This window comes from Globicephala melas, chromosome 17, assembly GCF_963455315.2.
Source record: "Globicephala melas chromosome 17, mGloMel1.2, whole genome shotgun sequence".
In the NCBI taxonomy this organism is placed as follows: Eukaryota; Metazoa; Chordata; class Mammalia; order Artiodactyla; family Delphinidae; genus Globicephala; species Globicephala melas.
The window spans coordinates 69,916,082-69,933,128 of record NC_083330.1 but is presented as its reverse complement, the minus strand read 5'-3'; the positions used below and the strand labels follow the sequence as shown (position 1 = coordinate 69,933,128).

The window sequence follows — 17,047 nt, the reverse complement described above, 5'->3', positions numbered from 1 at the left end:
CAACCTTGGACCTTGGGAAGGGGAAGGAGTGGGAGCGTAGGTGGTAGTGGGGGCTTCGGGTCAGGCAAGGCTGGGGGTGAGTTCCTCGGGTGGAAGAGAGGGTCTGAGAGCGGGGAGGAGAGTCGGCACAGGTGGCGCGGTCAGTCTTTGAATTTGATGAAGGCTGTCTCTTTATGGAGAACTTGGGGAGAAGACAAGGTGAGCAGGGGTCTGGGAATCATGAGAGTAGCTAGCTGGGGGGCCCTTGGGTGCTAAGCACTCAACCTCACTGTGCTCCCACTTACTCAGCCCTCAGCATGGAGTTCTAATTGTCACTCTTGTCTTCTACCAGGACGCTGTAGGCAGGGAGCTGGGAACCATGAGCTGCAGAAACAAGAAAAACATCTCTACCCAGATTGCATTCCCTAGGCTACAGGGAACCACTGCACGGAAGTGGCAGGACAGGAAGTGTGCTTTGTGGAGATTTACCCGGCAGCAGGTGTGAAATCAGCAGAGCGAGACCGGAAGATGACTTTGAGGATGGAAGGGCTTGAGGCAGAAAACAGTTTGCAAACTGCTGAAAATGTCTTGGGGAGAAGCAATTAATTCCACTCAGCTGTAAGCTGGTGCTCTTATGTACACATTTGGGATGATGGGGTTTGACAGGTCTGATGCAGCTTTCCAGAATAAAGGTAAAAATCAGTCATTTCACAGAAAAACCAAAACAGAACGTATTCATCTAATTGATCCCTAAGCTCCGACTCTTGCCTCTGCCCCCAGCACTGCTCCTCTTCTACACATCCCTGCCCTGTCCCTCCCACGTCTGCCCAGACGCCTCCCTCTTTGGGGAAAGGGCACGTGGTAGTTATCAGTTGACCTGGTGTGATCCCCACACATGCATACGTGCTTATACACGTACTAAAACACCTACTAAGCTTCTCTTTTCATTTTTTCACCCATTGGGTTGATCAGATACCGTATCTGATCAAAAATAAGCAGAAGAGTAAACAGTTTCAAACACCTGAGTTGAGTCTTTAGCAGCAGAAGCCCAGTAGCCATTCCTTAGATCCCTCATCGCCATTCTTTCCTCGAGTTCTGAGATACTAAGCTTAAAAGTCGAAAGAACTGGTTTCGAGCCTCAGACATGTGGCCCTGGACAAATCACTTCCCCCTCTCTGGGTCTCAGTTCCCTGATCTGTAAACTGGAACCTCATTTAAGATGATCTCGGAGGCCCTTCCTTTCCTGACAATCCACTTTCACAATCCTCAAGTCTTCCTCACGTCCCCTGTGGAGAGTTGAGACATGTGGCTGATGAAGTCCAATGGACAATTGTGGCGACCTTCCCACTTCTCCCAGTCTCCCAAGGCACCCGCCAGAGACATGGGCAAGAAGGAGCATCTCCAGAGTACATCAATCCCCCAGGGGAACTGCTGGGATTAGTTGAGTCACTGTCTCAGCTGATGAATATTGTAATGAACTGTGAGAACTGCTAGGGAGCTGGGAGCAGTGGAGGATGGTGCTAAATAGCATAAAACCTGGGGCGGTAGAGGTTTCCGCCATCCTGATCCCATGCCTTTGGAGCTAGAAATGTAGCCTTGCTGCCTGGCCCCTTGGCACCGTAAGACTTCAGTCCCCACCACCAGCCTGAATCCCCATCCCCGGGGCTTGGGGGCTGGTGCACAGGCCTGAGTCAGCAGAAAGTGGGTTTGTCTGCAGCCAGGAGAGGATTTTCTTGACCAGCCCACCCAAACGTTGTCTGGCTGCCATCCTCTTTGAGCATTTCAGAAGTGTAAAAAGAGACAGGGCAGAGGGGCACCTGGCGGGTTCTGGAACCCTTCTGTTTTCTCAAGGGCGTCGCAGTAGGTCCAAAATGACTTTGGGTTTGAAAGTGAAATGCCGGCTCAGAGCCGGATTCCTGACGAGTGTGGCCCAGATGTTTCTGAGAGATTTATTTTTGTTAATGGAAAATGGCTGAGCTAATAACCCTTGCAAGTCATTTCTGTAGGGAGAGCTGAAGTCTGCTTTGCTTCTCTGCTCCTTCTATTTGCCTGTGGTTTTCTTTTAGGGAAGAAAAGAAGGAAATTGGACATAGGACAAAACCCAAGTAACAACTTTGGGCATGTGACAGCTAATGCCAAAAATCCCAAGCCTGGATTTTTGGGACCTGATTTCTGTCAATTATTGAGCGTTCACTGAGGTCCAACCACTTCTCATTTAATCATTATGTCCTTTAATCCTCTAAGGAGGAGACCAAGGCTCAGAGAGGTGATGAGTCTGCCCAGAGTCACACAGCCAATAAAAAAAAGCAGGGCTGAAAATCAACCCCCAAGTGTGAGACTCTGGATCAAAAATCTTTCCACTACGGCCCTACAGGGAATGACAAGGGCATCCAAGGATTAAAAGGGACCTTGGGGAAGGGAGTCTTCTGACTGATCCATCTGTTTTTTGTCAGCACCTTCAAGCTGTGCCCTAAACTTAGAGGTCCTAGTGAGGTTCTTTTTCCTTAAAGGAAAAGCTTTTTAACATCCCAGCTCACCAACACCTCCTGGGTAATGAGTAATTGCACTGTAGTCCAACACCAAACTCATGATAAAGTGCAAAGGGCTTTGAAGCAGACCGAACTGAGTCCAAATCTAAGCATCACCCCTTACAAGCTAAGGGATTTGGAGCAAATAAGTTATTTAAGTTCTTACTTCACGGTCAGCCAGGAGACTCTGTCTATCTCTGCCTCTGCAGCTGTAGCTGCAGCATATCAGAGAGGTGTTGTGAGGGCAGTTTTAGCCCAGCACTTGGCATGGGCTCTCAGTAGATGGTGGTTATTACTGTTTTAACTAGAGAAATGAGTGAGTAGTGAACATGCTTTCCCCACATCCCCACCTCCATCATGCTGAGAGACTCAGTGATCACCAAGATTAAATATAAGAAGAGGCACACAGATCTCCCTGATGGGGTCTGTTCCTGTTGTGTTTGCCCTGCTGGGGACTAGCCACCTTCTGCTTGAGGAATATGCAAATGACATTATGGGAACAGGAAAATGGCTTGAGAGGAAGCAAGCTTGCCATGACTTTCATGCTCTCTTGTTTCCACATGCTGAGATCATAGGACTAAATGGGATCCAGTAAGATGTACTTGTTTGGAACCTGTGTCCAAGGAAGATGAGACCTAAACCATCTCTAGTGACCATCTCAGTTATTACACACATGACATGTGCCAGGCACTGTGCTGAGAGAGAGAGAGAGGGAAACTCAAACCCTCATCTTATCCTTCCATAGAGGCAGGACAAGATGGCTTTGGAGTCAGGTGGAGCTGGGTTGAAATCCTGGCTCACTATTTTCTCTCTGTGTGATCTTGGGCAAATTGCTCTTCCTCTCAGAATCTCTGTAGAGAGAAAATAACGTCCTATGAACTGGTTTTTAATCAGATCAAATACATTCAGCACCTAGGATACTCTCTGGCACAGAGGAGAGTCACAAGAGTATTAATTCTCTTTATTCACTCTGCAAAGTTGTTACCATCCTGCTTTGCAGATGAGAATGGTGAACTCTGAGACATAAGGGGACTTGCCCAAAATCACAGAGAGCACAGGCAGGAATGGAATTAACCTGCTTCTCTTATATCCAGTCTATTTCTGTTCAAAGGTAAAATAAAATCTTCAGTAAGCACTTAATTATACCCCCATGCAATGGGAGAGGGGCTAGGTATTTCTAGAAGATCCAGGATCCCAAGGGGCTCACATTCTAGTGGGAGAAACATTTATTTGGCAAATATTCATTTCATCCATATTGTATTTTTAGAACTATGGTAGATAGCAGAAATGCAGTGGTGGACCTGACAGGCATGGCTTTGTCCTCATGGAGCATAGAGTTTTGTGGACAGACATTATACATGTACTAAAATGAAATGTGGTTAAGTGTTTCTATAGGGGGAATCCTACAGCATGGGGACTCACCAAGGAAGCAGCACGTTAGTACTGTTGAGGCTTCTGGAATGGAGCAGAGTCAGGGAGGGAGCAGGGGGTTCCAGGACTGGGCTGGAGGAGAGAGACTTTGGAGCCTTTGAAGGAGTAGGATTTACATTTTAGAAACATTACTTAGTTGCAGTTTGGAAAAAGCATTTGGGGTGAGAGACACAAAAGCAAACAATCACCAGTAAAGTAAGGCAATGGATGTGACTGCCTTGGAGGTGAGGGGCTATTCAAAATATTTAACAATTAAGTATCAGATAGCCATCAACCAAATAGAATGGAAGGCCACTGAAGAAAGTCCTGCCATGCCCAGCATCATCCCTAAGGGTCCCAGCAAAGGGCCGGGCTGCGGGATGGCAGGAAGGGAGCATTCATGGGAGAGGCGTTGGTATGAAGGCCGTGGCTCTTGACCAGTTAGTCTAGACTTTTTTCAATATTTCAGCCATTGTGGATGTCAGCTGGGGTGAGGGTAAAAGCCAAGTGATCCCACAGCCTGGAGGACACATCAGGGTCCAGGCATTTCACCCGTGAGCCAGTAACCAAGGAAAGGACTTTCCTATGCTCATGATCTAAACACCTTGAATCCTGGAATTCCTGGTGAGAATATTATGACTTTGGAGAAGGATGTGTCACACAGAAGAATGGGGACACTGCCACTTTAAAAGATACGTGGTCTTACTGTGAACTGATGGCAACCACAGCTGGAGAGCATGTTGAAAACCACCCGCTGTGGCCAACCAGACTTTGTCTTGGATTCACCCCGACAACTCCCACTCTTGAGATTCTTGGCATCCTTCCCTTTGTCCTGACCCTAATGGCGTTCTTGGTGAACATGGCCATGCTATTAATTTTCTGATTCTTTTTGATTCTTGTTTTTGTTTTTCATTCTCTGCAAACACCAGACCCTCCCAGCTCCTTTTCAATCTCTGTGTCTGCAGTTCCTTCTGCTTAATCATCCAGCTCAGTGCCTACCCCTCATTCCCTGCCAGTACCCTGGCTGTATGCTGGGGGAAGCCATGCTCCAGCGAGACATCAGGATTGAGTATGAGGTTTGCTGCTTTGCAAACTAAGATAGTCAAATCGGCAAAGCAATGCACTCCCTCATTCATTCAATCATTCAAGTTTTCCTGCCAGGGAAGAGTAAATGCATGTGGGGTTCATCACTGTGTCCGTAGCCCCAAAACTCTGCCTGGATGTACTGTGCACTTAGGAATGATTGATAAATGGCTGACTGTGTGAATTCTTTGAGCATCTACTACATGCCTGTAGTGTGCTAGGGCTGCTGAGGATTCAAGAATGAGAAGAATACCACCCTGCCTTCAGTGACCTTTGATCTATTACATCATTCATCCATTGATTCATTCATCATCAAGCATTTACGGCTGACTGAGCGCCCACTTTGTGGAGCAGTTTCCAAACTCAAGCGAATCATAGGTAACAGGGGGGACGGAAGGGGGAAGAGTCACAGTGCGAGAGGTAACTTTAACTGAAAGATTGTGTCACCCATGAAAAACTGAAGTCGGGAAATAAGACCAAAACTTCGGACGCTCTTTTAGAGTTAAGTGTTGGCGTTGGCAAGAGGATGGAGAGAGGGTGGTCCTCTTTGAATGATGAGGCCCTAAACCATATGCAAGGGTTTTCCAAGTCCATCTCACCTCTAAGGTTTAAGTCTAATGGGGGGAAAATGCACTTGGACAGCTGACTGTGAGCTGAGCTTGAGTTCGTAAGTGAGACTCGTGCTCCGCGAAGGCAATGCTCAGACCCTCCTTGGCGGTTCATGAAGAAGGCAAAGCCCTTGCCGGTTTCATTGCCATCAGTGCTCTCCTCTGACAAGACACACAGCTTAGAGCAAGAGACGGTTTTCCCCCAGCCTGGTCCTGGCTGCACAGATGAAAGGAGGAAGCTTTAGCTCTCAGTAAGCATGGATGAGCATCAAGCCTCTGCATTCCTCCTTCATTCAGAAAATTACTTACTGAGCATCTGTGAGCACCAGGTACCACGTTAGGCCCTCAATGCATGGCGGTGACTGTCTCACCATGACAGCCCCCGCTGGCACGGACTTCACAGACAGATGGGAATCTCAGTATGTGCCAGGCAGTGTTCTGAATGAACCACTTACAGATGTGGAAACTGAGGCTCAGAGAACTTCACTCACTTGCTGTGAGATAACAGAGGACAGATCTTGGTCCCTGCCCCCGGTTCCTGGCACAGAGCTCCTGAAATCCTTGTCATTTCCTAAGTGGTAAGAACACTGGGAGCATCTTGTGTCCTAATGGGGTGACTCCGTGTGGGATGCAGGCTGGTCACCAGAAAGACCACGCCATGATGAGGAGCTTGGAATTTTCAGCCCCGCCCCGCCCCCACCCTCCAGAGAGGGGAGAAGGTCTGGAGATGGAGTTAATGATAGATCATGCCTCTGTGAGGACGCCTCCATAAAATCCCCGAAGTGCTGGGGTTTGGAGAGCTTCCAGGTGGGTGAACACTTCCACACAGGCCATACCCCAGCTCCACGGGGACAGAAGGTCCTGTGCTCAGGACCCTCCCGGACCTCACCTTACGCATCTCTTCATCTGGCTGTTCATCTGTATCCTTTATCATATCCTTTAATGAACTGGTGAACATAAGTAAGTATTTCCCCGAGTTCCGTGAGCCACTCTAGCAAATTAACCAGATCCAAGGAGGGGGTTGTTGGAACATCTGATCTATAGCCAGTTGGTCAGAAGCACAGGTGATAACCTGGGCTTGCCAGTGGCATCTGAAGGTGGGCAGGTGTTGTAGGACTGGACCCTTACCCTGTGGGCTCTGACACCATCTCTGAGTAGATAGTGTCAGTCGAGTTGAATTGTAGGATTCAATTCACACAGCTGGTGAATTGCTTGGCGTGGGGCAAAGCTCTGCATATCTGGTGACCAGAAGTGTCAGAAGTCAAATGTTCTGTGTCACTAGTAGAGGAGACACACAGGGAAGAAAAAGGGACAGAGGTGGCAAACTGAGTTTTTCCTTTTTACTTGCTCAGTGGTGCATTGTCAGAAAAGGAAGAGCTAGAATTTGAGAGCGCATATATGACAAGAGAACAAGGGGTCTTTACCAGGTGCCAAGAGCCACAGTCGATCAAAACTGGGAGGATGACTGTGATGGGAGGGCAGAGGAGAAGAGAAATGCTGAGAACAGCCAGGGAAGGCATCTCTAGGAGGGTATGCTGAGCTGAAACAGGGAGGGTGGAAGCAGTCGGCCATATGCTGACCTGAGGAAGAGCATCCTCCTTGGAGACAGGAAAAACAGGGACAGAGGCTTCAAGGATGGCAAATTGCATTGGGAACGGAGGGACAGGAGAGCAGAGAATGGGAGAAGTGGTCCAGGGGGCGCTGTAAATGGAGGCGGGGGGTGGTCACGAGGGCCTTGTCAGTGAGACAAGGAGCTTGGAGTTTGGATGAAGAGGAGATACTCAAGACTGACTTAGCAGGGGAGGGATGCCCAGACCTAACGTGTGCCTGAGGATACGGCGAAGACACGAACACTGACGGGACCAGAAGCACAGGCAGCCTGGCTTCACACCCTGAATGCCCCACGGAGGGCAAGCGATTTCTCCTTCCCAAGTCTCAGTTTCCTCCGTTGATGAGGAAGAGATAACAATACCTCCCCCAAAAGACTGCCTGGAGGATGTAAGGAGAAATTAAACGTGAAGTTCTTATAACAGCGCCAGCCACCTAGTCAGCAGTCTGTAACGTTAGCTTTTATCTCCCGGTCCCTACCTTCACTTCCTGCTAAATGCAGCTTATGGCAATAGCGTTCCATCAGGCCCTGTAATTAAAAGTAATACATGCTCAATGCAAGCAACTTGGAGAGCCCAGAAAAGCACAGCAAGAAAGAAAAACAATTATTCAGATTTACGCCACCAGGAGAAAACCATCGCTAATACTTTGTGGTTTTGTCCTTTCTCTTTTTCCATGCAACCGCACGTACAGGACAAAGGTTTCATCACGTTTACATAAGCTTCTGTAGACCAACCACTTTGCTTTTCACTTTGGCAACTGCTGCAGGTTGGGTTCTCCAGAAGCAAACACTGAGATAGTTTTGGGGGTGTGCCAGGTGTTCATCAAGGACCAGCAGCTGTGATGGAGATGCAGGGGTAGGAAGCAGGACTGGGCAAAGGATAGGGCAAACTTTAATGCACGCGTTAAGTTTATATGTATGTAAATATAATACGCACAAACGTACACACATTCATATATATGTAGATACACGCAGATGCAGGTGCAGATACAGATTTATAAAGAGAGAGAGAGAGATTCTAAGAGGAAACATGGAATGTCTGGTTGAGAGCACACACTGCTTTTTTTTTTAATTGCAGTACAATTGATTTACAATATTGTGTTAGTTTCAGGGGTACAGCAAAGTGATTCTGTTTTTTATATATATATACACATACATATGTGTGTATATATATGTATTATCTATATTCTTTTTTCCAATTCTTTTCCATTATAGTTTATTATAAGATATTGAATATAGTTCCCTGTACTATGCAGTAAATCCTTGTTTATCTATTTTATATATAGTAATGGGTGTCTGCTAATCCCATACTCCCAATTTATCCCTCCCCACCACTTCCCCTTTGGTAACTGTAAGTCTGTTTTCTATGTCTGTGAGTCTGTTTCTGGTTTTTAAATAAGTTCATTTGTATTAGTTTTTAGATTCCACATATAAGTGATATCATATAATGTTTGTCTTTCTCTGACTTACTTCACTTAGTATGATAATCTCTAGGTCCATTCATGTTGCTGCAAATGGCATTATTTCATTCTTTTTTATGCCTGAGTAGTATTCCATTGCATATATCTATATACCACATCTTCTTTATCCATTCATCTGTTGATAGACACTTGGGTTGCTTCCATGTCTTGGCCATTTGTAAATAGTGCTGCTATGAACATTAGGGTGTATGTATCTTTTCAAATTAGAGTTTTCATCTTTTCTGGACATATGCCCAGTAGTGGGATTGCTGGGTCATATGGTAGTTCTATTTTTAGTTTTTTAAGGAACCTCCATACTGTTCTCCATAGTGGCTGTATCAATTTACATTCCCACCAACAGTGTAGGAGGTTTCCCTTTTCTCCACACCCTCTCCAGCATTTATTGTTTGTAGATTTTTTAATGATGGTCGTTCTGACTGGTGTGAGGCGATACCTCACTGCAGTTTTGATTTGCTTTTCTCCCATAATTAACAACGTGGAGCATCTTTTCATGGGCCTGAGAACAGACTGCCTTTTGCTCACAGAACGTATCAGCACCAGTTCCCCACACCCCGGTCCCCACAGGACAAAGCAATGAAGGCCAGATGTCACCCTGTGCCTTTATCAGGGTTGCACCATAGACTGCAAACCCAAAATTATGAAACTCAGAGCTTATATAGACTGGCCGGCCCACCTGCCCATCCTCTCCTCTGGAGAAAGAGATCTTTGCTCTGGAATATAAATATATGTTTCTGCAGGAGGAGGGAAAGCATCTCTAGGCTTTTTACCCTAGAATGTAAGCACATGGCTTTAGGAAGCTAAATCTCTAAGTCAATTTGGAACAACACACTATCTCTAACTTCTAAGGCATGTTAGCAATTCTTGGTTAAAAGTCATCTTTAACCAATTTTGCCAGCGCTCTTTCCTCAAAAATCTCAGACTACGCAGAAAATATGAAAATATTCATGGAGAATTCTCTCCCAACAGCAGCCTTGACCCACCCGGGGCCAACCTCATGAGGAGCTCTGGAGCATTAATGGTGTACCAGAATGCTCCGTGCTGGGTGGAAATGGCTGGGTTTTATACCCGTGCCTCAAACAGTCACTGGAGGTGGGCCAGCTGAGAAGGATGTGTCCTTGGCTCTCTGCAGGGGACACAAACCCTGAAGGAGCTAACATGGTATCAAGCCCTTCCTTGGACTTGGATCTAAGCAGCCCATCTCCCTGTGCACGCACAGGGAACGTTTCCTCCCATCAGTGATTCCTAACAGTCACAAGGTATTTCATCATTCTGATTACCCTAATTTAGGAATACCCCCTTGTTGAACATTGGGTTGTTATGAACTTTCTTCTGTTCTAAATCATGCTGCCATGAATACGCCAATAGATCTTTGACTTCTTCCCTGACTTTATTTTCCCTTAGGATAAATTCCTAACAGTGGAGTTCTAGGGCAAGGTATTTGGCTATTTTTAAGGCTTGTGGTACTACCAAACTGGCCTCCTTTAAGTCTGTGAGGATTTATACTCCCCTGCAAGCAGCTGAGACTGTACGCTTCTCCTGAGACCTGCTGACGTTGACCATCTAATGCTGCTCCTTCAAATCATTGTTAATCGGATAGGGGAAAAAGAGTATTCCACTTTTGTTTTTATTTGCATTTTTAAATACTGTGGGTGAACATTTTTCACATGCTGTTTGACCACTTCGATTTCTTATTTTCTGAACTGCTTGTTTACATGCATTCTCCATCTTTCTAATGGAGCATTTTTCTTTTCCTTATTGATTTGAAATATCTCTTAAACTTATTAACTCACTTGCATGATCATATATGTTGTCATTATTTTTCCCAGTTTACTGTTTGCCTTTTCATCTTCTTTATAGCATTTTTGACATGCACATGTTTTATAGTTTGTTAGAGCCAATTAATCAATCTTTTCCATCTTAGATTCTGTCCTTGTCACTAGGTTTGCAAAACTTGATTCTTTTTATAATCTAGATTCAGGACCTTGATTTTTCCCTATGAAATTTGACCCAGTTAATTTCAGTTCATTGTTTCTGCCTGCCTAGATCTTTCAGAATCTTGATGAGATCACTCAGCATTTCAGCTCACTCTCCCAGCTTCGAGTCAGATGCAAATTTGATCAGCGCTTGTTCTGTGACTTCGTCCAAGTTGTCCATCACCCCTTTTACATTTCTCTAATGATGTTCATTCAACTTGTCTGAAATGGAGCCTTCTCTATCACCAACACAGCCGCCAACTGGCAGCAGGCACTGACGTGGGAGAGAACACCGTCTCTGCCAACTGGATGCCTGGCCTGGTCCAAGGTGTCTGTTTGGATCAGTTTTTTCCCCGCACCTGTCACCCTTAGAAGCATCACTTCATGCTCATAATCATTTATTTATATTTTCTCCTCCCTTCGGCCTATCTTTTTCTTTGTGGAAAGACAAGGGACATAAATATATGGAAAATCATCACGCATTCGATGACAATGACGAGGCATGGATGGCAGTGCAAACTGTCCAGGGTCACATTAGAAGTTTAGTTCATTTCCTTGGAATCTTGGACAAGACATTAAAGATTATCTGGTCCCCACCTTCCCACCCTCACTCACCTGATGCTAAGACCCTTTTTGTATCATGAGGGTTGATTATAGCCACCACTTATAAAGACCGTCTTGAACCGGACAGTTTTCTTACATGGTCTCTAATCCTTCAAAGAAAAAAAAAAAAACCTTGCAAGACAGGTGTTACCTCTTTTCAAACACAAGGAAACAGACACTCAGAGAACTCAAGATATTAGTCCAAGGTCACACAGTTTGAAAGTGTTGCAAATGAACTTATTTATGAAACAGAAAGAGACTCACAGACATAGAGAACAGATCAGTGGTTGCCAAAGGGGAGGGGGAGATGGGGGGAGGGTTGGATTGGGAGTTTGGGGTTAGCACATGCAAACTATTATATATAGAATGGATAAACAATAAGGTCCTACTGTATAGCACAGGGAACTATATTCAATATCCTGTAATAAACCATAATGGAAAATAATATATATATGTTACTGAATCACTGCTGTACACCAGAAACTAACACAACATTGTAAATCAACTATACTTCAATTTTTAAAAAAAAGAAAGAGGGCTTCCCTGGTGGCGCAGTGGTTGGGAGTCCGCCTGCCGATGCAGGGGACACGGGTTCATGCCCCGGTCCGGGAAGACCCCACATGCTGCAGAGCGGCTGGGCCCATGAGCCATGGCCGCTGAGCCTGTGCATCCGGAGCCTGTGCTCCGCAACGGGAGAGGCCAGAACAGTGAGAGGCCCGCGTACCGCAAAAAAAAAAAAAAAAAGAAAGAAAGAAAGAAAGAAAGTGTTGGAGCCTGGATTTGAACAAACCCCACACCAAGCTGCCCCCCAGCTGGTGCGGATCATCCTGCATTCTCTGGGCACCATCTGAGACGGGGAATCACTCCTGGAGACGATTCCAGGAGTGCTCCGAAGGGAACAATTCCGCAGATCTGTCAACAGCTCCTCATACGACAGATATGGGAGACCCTTCATCTGATCCTGCCCCAAGTCACCCCGTCACCCATGTTGCACAACTGAGTGCCGTGCTCCAGACGGGCTCTGACAACAGCAGGACTTTACTCCCCGGCGACCCACCAGGTTCTCTCCTCCCCTTCCGGGAAGCCAGAAAGAGGAAGAGCCTCCTTCTCCCACTGCTTATTTGCTACTTTCTTCTACTCCATTCTCAAGGGCAGGAGTTTTAGAGCAGGAGAGGCTGCTTCTTCTGTCCGTGCCAGCCTGGCCGCTGAGCCCCCTTTCCCACTGGCCGACTTTGTCATCCCTGCTTTTGAATCATGCTCCTGTCCTTGTCTGGCCATTCTTTCCTCACCTCCTACTCTTACCCTCTCATTCCTTCCTGCCTTCCTTGAACATTTATTTATGGAGATGCAGGAGATGCCCCTGGCCTTTGGATGCTCAGAGGATAAATGGAGAGAGAGGTGAGCAGAAGAGGGAAGCTAACCTCCTGATCAGGGCTTCTAAAGCGGGGTATCATCCAGCATAGAGCCAACGAGGGCTCTTTGAAGAGTGGCTGGTCAAGGGGCCCATCTCTCTCCTATTGGTGCATCTTGCATGGAGTTAGGAAGGCAGGGCTGGAAAGGTGACACCCAAGCTGGACGGCGGGAGTAGGGAAAAGCACTTCATAATCCTTCCATGCTTCTGTCTCACCTCCTAATCACTGAGCTCTGTTTTCTCTTTGTGTTCTGAGCCCCACAGGCTTATTTCCCTCATTCTTAACATGAGGATAATATTACCCTCCTCGGGGCGTTTTGTGAGAATTAAGTGATACAATGATTGTAAAGTGCTTACAAGAATAAGTGCCCTACAAATGGTGGCTATGATTATTTTCAGCCTCGCCCCAGATTTAATGATTTTAATTAACTAAGCACCAGGCAGTGTGCGAGAATAACATCCTTACCTTTTCACCTCTTGCTTTAGAGCTTTCTCATACATCATCTCATCCGAGCCTCACTGCAACCCTAAACAAAGGATCATGGCAGGCCCTACTGACCTTTCTGTAATGAGGATCCAGTGAAGAACCTGGATGAGCGGAAGAGCAGTACCACAGTTCATCCGTGACTCTCCATCACCACATTTCCCACACTGTACTGTTTTGGTTTTACTAAAGGTTGTGGACCAGCAACAAGAATTGACTGAATTGAGTCTTAATTCTGTTTGACAGCCCCTATCTCCATTTTATTCTTCCTTTGCCTCCCTCAGGCCCCCACAGGACTCAGCAATGACCCCCAGTTTCAGCCTGAGGTTTATCCCACTGCCTGCATTGGTGATGAAAATGGCAGGAAGTTACTCAGCCCTGTATGTTGCTTCATCGCTTTGACCTTCACTAGCAACTCTGAATTCAGCTCAGCCCTCAGCTCCGGACTCCCACCTTGCATTAAGAGCTGTGAAAGGTCTGGGCTTCCCTGGTGGCGCAGTGGTTAAGAATCCGCCTGCCAGTGCAGGGGACACGGGTTCGAGCCCTGGCCCGGGAAGATCCCACGTGCCACGGAGCAACTAAGCCCGTGTGCCACAACTACAGAACCTGCGCTCTAGAGCCCGCGCGCCACAACTACTGAAGCCCGCGCGCCTAGAGCCCGTGCTCCGCAACAAGAGACACTGCAATGAGAAGTCCACACACAACGAAGAGTAGCCCCTGCTTGCCACAACTAGAGAAAGTCCGTGCGCAGCAACAAAGACCCAGCGCAGCCATAAATAAATAAAGTTATTTAAAAAAAAAAAAAAGAGCTGTGAAAGGTCCACAGACATAGAGAACAGACTTGTGGTTGCCAAGGTGGAGGGCATGTTGGGGAGAGATGGATTGGAGTTTGGGATTAGCAGAGGCAAACTATTATATATAGAATGCATGAACAAAAAGGTCCTACTATATAGCACAGGGAACTATATTCAATAACCTGTGATAAACCATAATAGAAAAGAATATGAAAAAGATTATATATATATATAAACTGAATCACTTTGCTATACAGCAGAAATTAACTCAATGTTGTAAATCAACTATACTTCAACAAAATAAATAGAAAATAAATAACTGTGAAGGGTCTGGAATTTTACCCTACCTGAAATCTAACAAGTTACTCTACCAAACTTCGTGGATGCTGGCAGAAGACACAAAACTCCTGGTCAGAGACAAAAGACAGCTTATTACTCATAGTATCTGGAATATCATCATTGGTGCTGGTTCCCTGAGGCCCAGTTCCCACAAGGCAATGCAATGAAGGCCAGGTAACCTTGCACACACAGTGGGTTGTGTTAAAGGAGAGGAATCACGAGATTAAGAAAGTCCAATCTTTTAAAGAGGCTATAAGCAAAGCCGCCCAACCTTGGCCCTGGAGAGAGACACGACTGGTCAGCAAACAAATCTGCCTTCTGCTCCAGAGGGAGACACTAGCTCTATGTTCCAGGGCTACTTGTTGTACCAACATCCTCAGAAAGATAACAGGCAATGGCAATGAACACTCTCAGTGACTTTGCTCACAAGACGGGCAGAAACTTGAAAGTCCCTTGGATAATTGATTTCCAAGATCTTGTTCCCCCACTTTTGCGGTGTGTCCAGTTATTCTGCTCATAGATTCTGGGATACTCTCGATAGCCATGGCCTTCCTGGGCCCATCAATGTGCTGCTATAATGTCAAAAGCCAGGAGCTTTTTAGAAGGCTAATGTGTTTTGTGCTATACACTGGCATCTTGGATACAGGCAACGCGCCTAGCTTCTTGAGGAAAGATGAAGTATGATCCAGGGTTTCGAAACCAGTATGGACGCAAGTATGAAATCTGAGACAGATGAGGGAAGACTCTGGCATGAATCATATAATAATGTCATAACCCATTTCTCTAACGATGAAAGGCAATTAACTGCACATGATTACTTAACCAGCGTGGATTCTCTTGATGGTTGTGTTTTCCACGTGAAGTTTATGAAGACAGGTGGACAAACACAGAGCTGGCTCAAATCCAGGAAAGTTCACATATGTACTGGATGCCAAGGTGCGGACTGTACAACACTGTTAGCCTGGCTGCCCTCAAATGACCTGGCAAGAAGTCCTTATTTGTCTGCCAGAGCTCTGCAAACATGTACACCCTCTTCTCTATCTATTTCATGTCTAGGGATTTATTCTAAAAAGAGAATCAGACATTAACAAAATGGCTTTTCTGACGCTTAAATAAGCTAATACAAGGTGCTAAGAACAGTATCTGGTTCAATATATTCCATTTGAATGCTCAGTTCAGTTTTACTTATAAGCGAATAGAATTTAAATAACCTAAATTCCCAACAGTAAGGGATTCTTTAAGTAAATTATAAATGCACTTACAATGAATTGTATAGTGTGTTAAATCCATACTGCAGCTGGGTTCTGCTTATATTTAGGGTGTAGAAGGTAATGAAAAACCATTGTATTAGCTGTAACAATAAGAAACTAAAAAATACCACAAATATCTAGGAATAAATTAACAACAGATGTGAAGACCGTTACGCTGAAAACTACAAAACATTTCTAAGATAAATTAAAGAAGATAACAAAGAGATTAGAAAAAGAAAGTCATACTGTATTAATAGACTCAAATATTTAATTTTGTTAAGATGGAAATTCTCCCCAAATTGATCTATAGATTCAATAACATTCCAGTCAAAATCTTGAAAGACTTTCTTTATAAACATTAACAAGATGATTCTAAAATATATGTGGAAATGGAAAGAACCTAGAATACCTAAGATAATTTTAAGAAGAACAAAGTTGAAGGATTTACATTAACATATTTCAAGATTTACTATAAAGCTGTAGTAATTAAATTATGGTTAATTACAAGTAAACAAATAAATCAATAAAAACAAATGGAGTCCAGAAATAGGCATATATATATCATGTGTGTTTTGACAAAGGTACAAGTACAAATCAAGAGGGAAGGAAAGCCTTTTCAAAAAATGGTGCTGGAACAACTGAATATATGCATGTAAAAAATAAACCTTGTACTCTGTCTTATACCATAAATAGACATCAATTCAAAATGAATCACAGACCTAGATGTGAAAACTACACTATAAAGCTTCTTAACGAAAACATAAGAAAATATCTTAGACTTGTGGAAGGCAAGTGTGTGTACACACACACACACACACAAACACAATGGAATATTACTCAGCCTTAAAAAAGGAGGAAATTCTGCCATTTGCAACAACATGAATCAACATGGAAGGTACTATGCTAACTGAAATAAGCCAGACAGAGAAACACAAACACTGCATACTATCACTTAGATGTGGAATCTTTAAAAAAAAAAGAGAGAGAGAGAGAGGTCAAACTCATAGAAACAGAGAGTAGAAAAAAGGTTTACCAGGGACTGGAAGGCGGGGGAAACAGAGGTTGGTAAAACTTTCAGCTATGAGATGAATAAGGTCTGAGGATGTACTGTAAAACCTGGTGCCCATAGATGACAACAGTGTGTTGTGTAATTGAAATTTGCTAAGAGAGTAGAATATGTGTTCTCATATATACACACACACACACACACACACACACACACACACAAACAGGGTTAATATGTGTGATGATGGATGTGTTAACTAGCTGGCTTGTGAGAATCTTTTCACAATATATACATATATCAAGTCATCACGTTGTGCACTTTCAATATATTACAATTTTACTTGCCAGTTATATCTCAATAAAGCTGAAGAAACGAAAATAAAGTGAATGAAGTGAGGCAGTCACTTCAAGAAAAACTGTTTGTTGCCTATGATAAAATTCCATTTTCAAAGTGAAGGTTAGAATTTCAAACAGCTTCCCAATGCTGGGG

General features: G+C 44.7%; 1 long non-coding RNA gene across 3 annotated transcripts in view; it reads right to left on the bottom strand.

The window, feature by feature from the left end:
• Positions 1–17,047, bottom strand: part of LOC115863241 (uncharacterized) — a 168,825-nt gene that overhangs the window by 107,621 nt on the left and 44,157 nt on the right. The window lies entirely within an intron of this gene.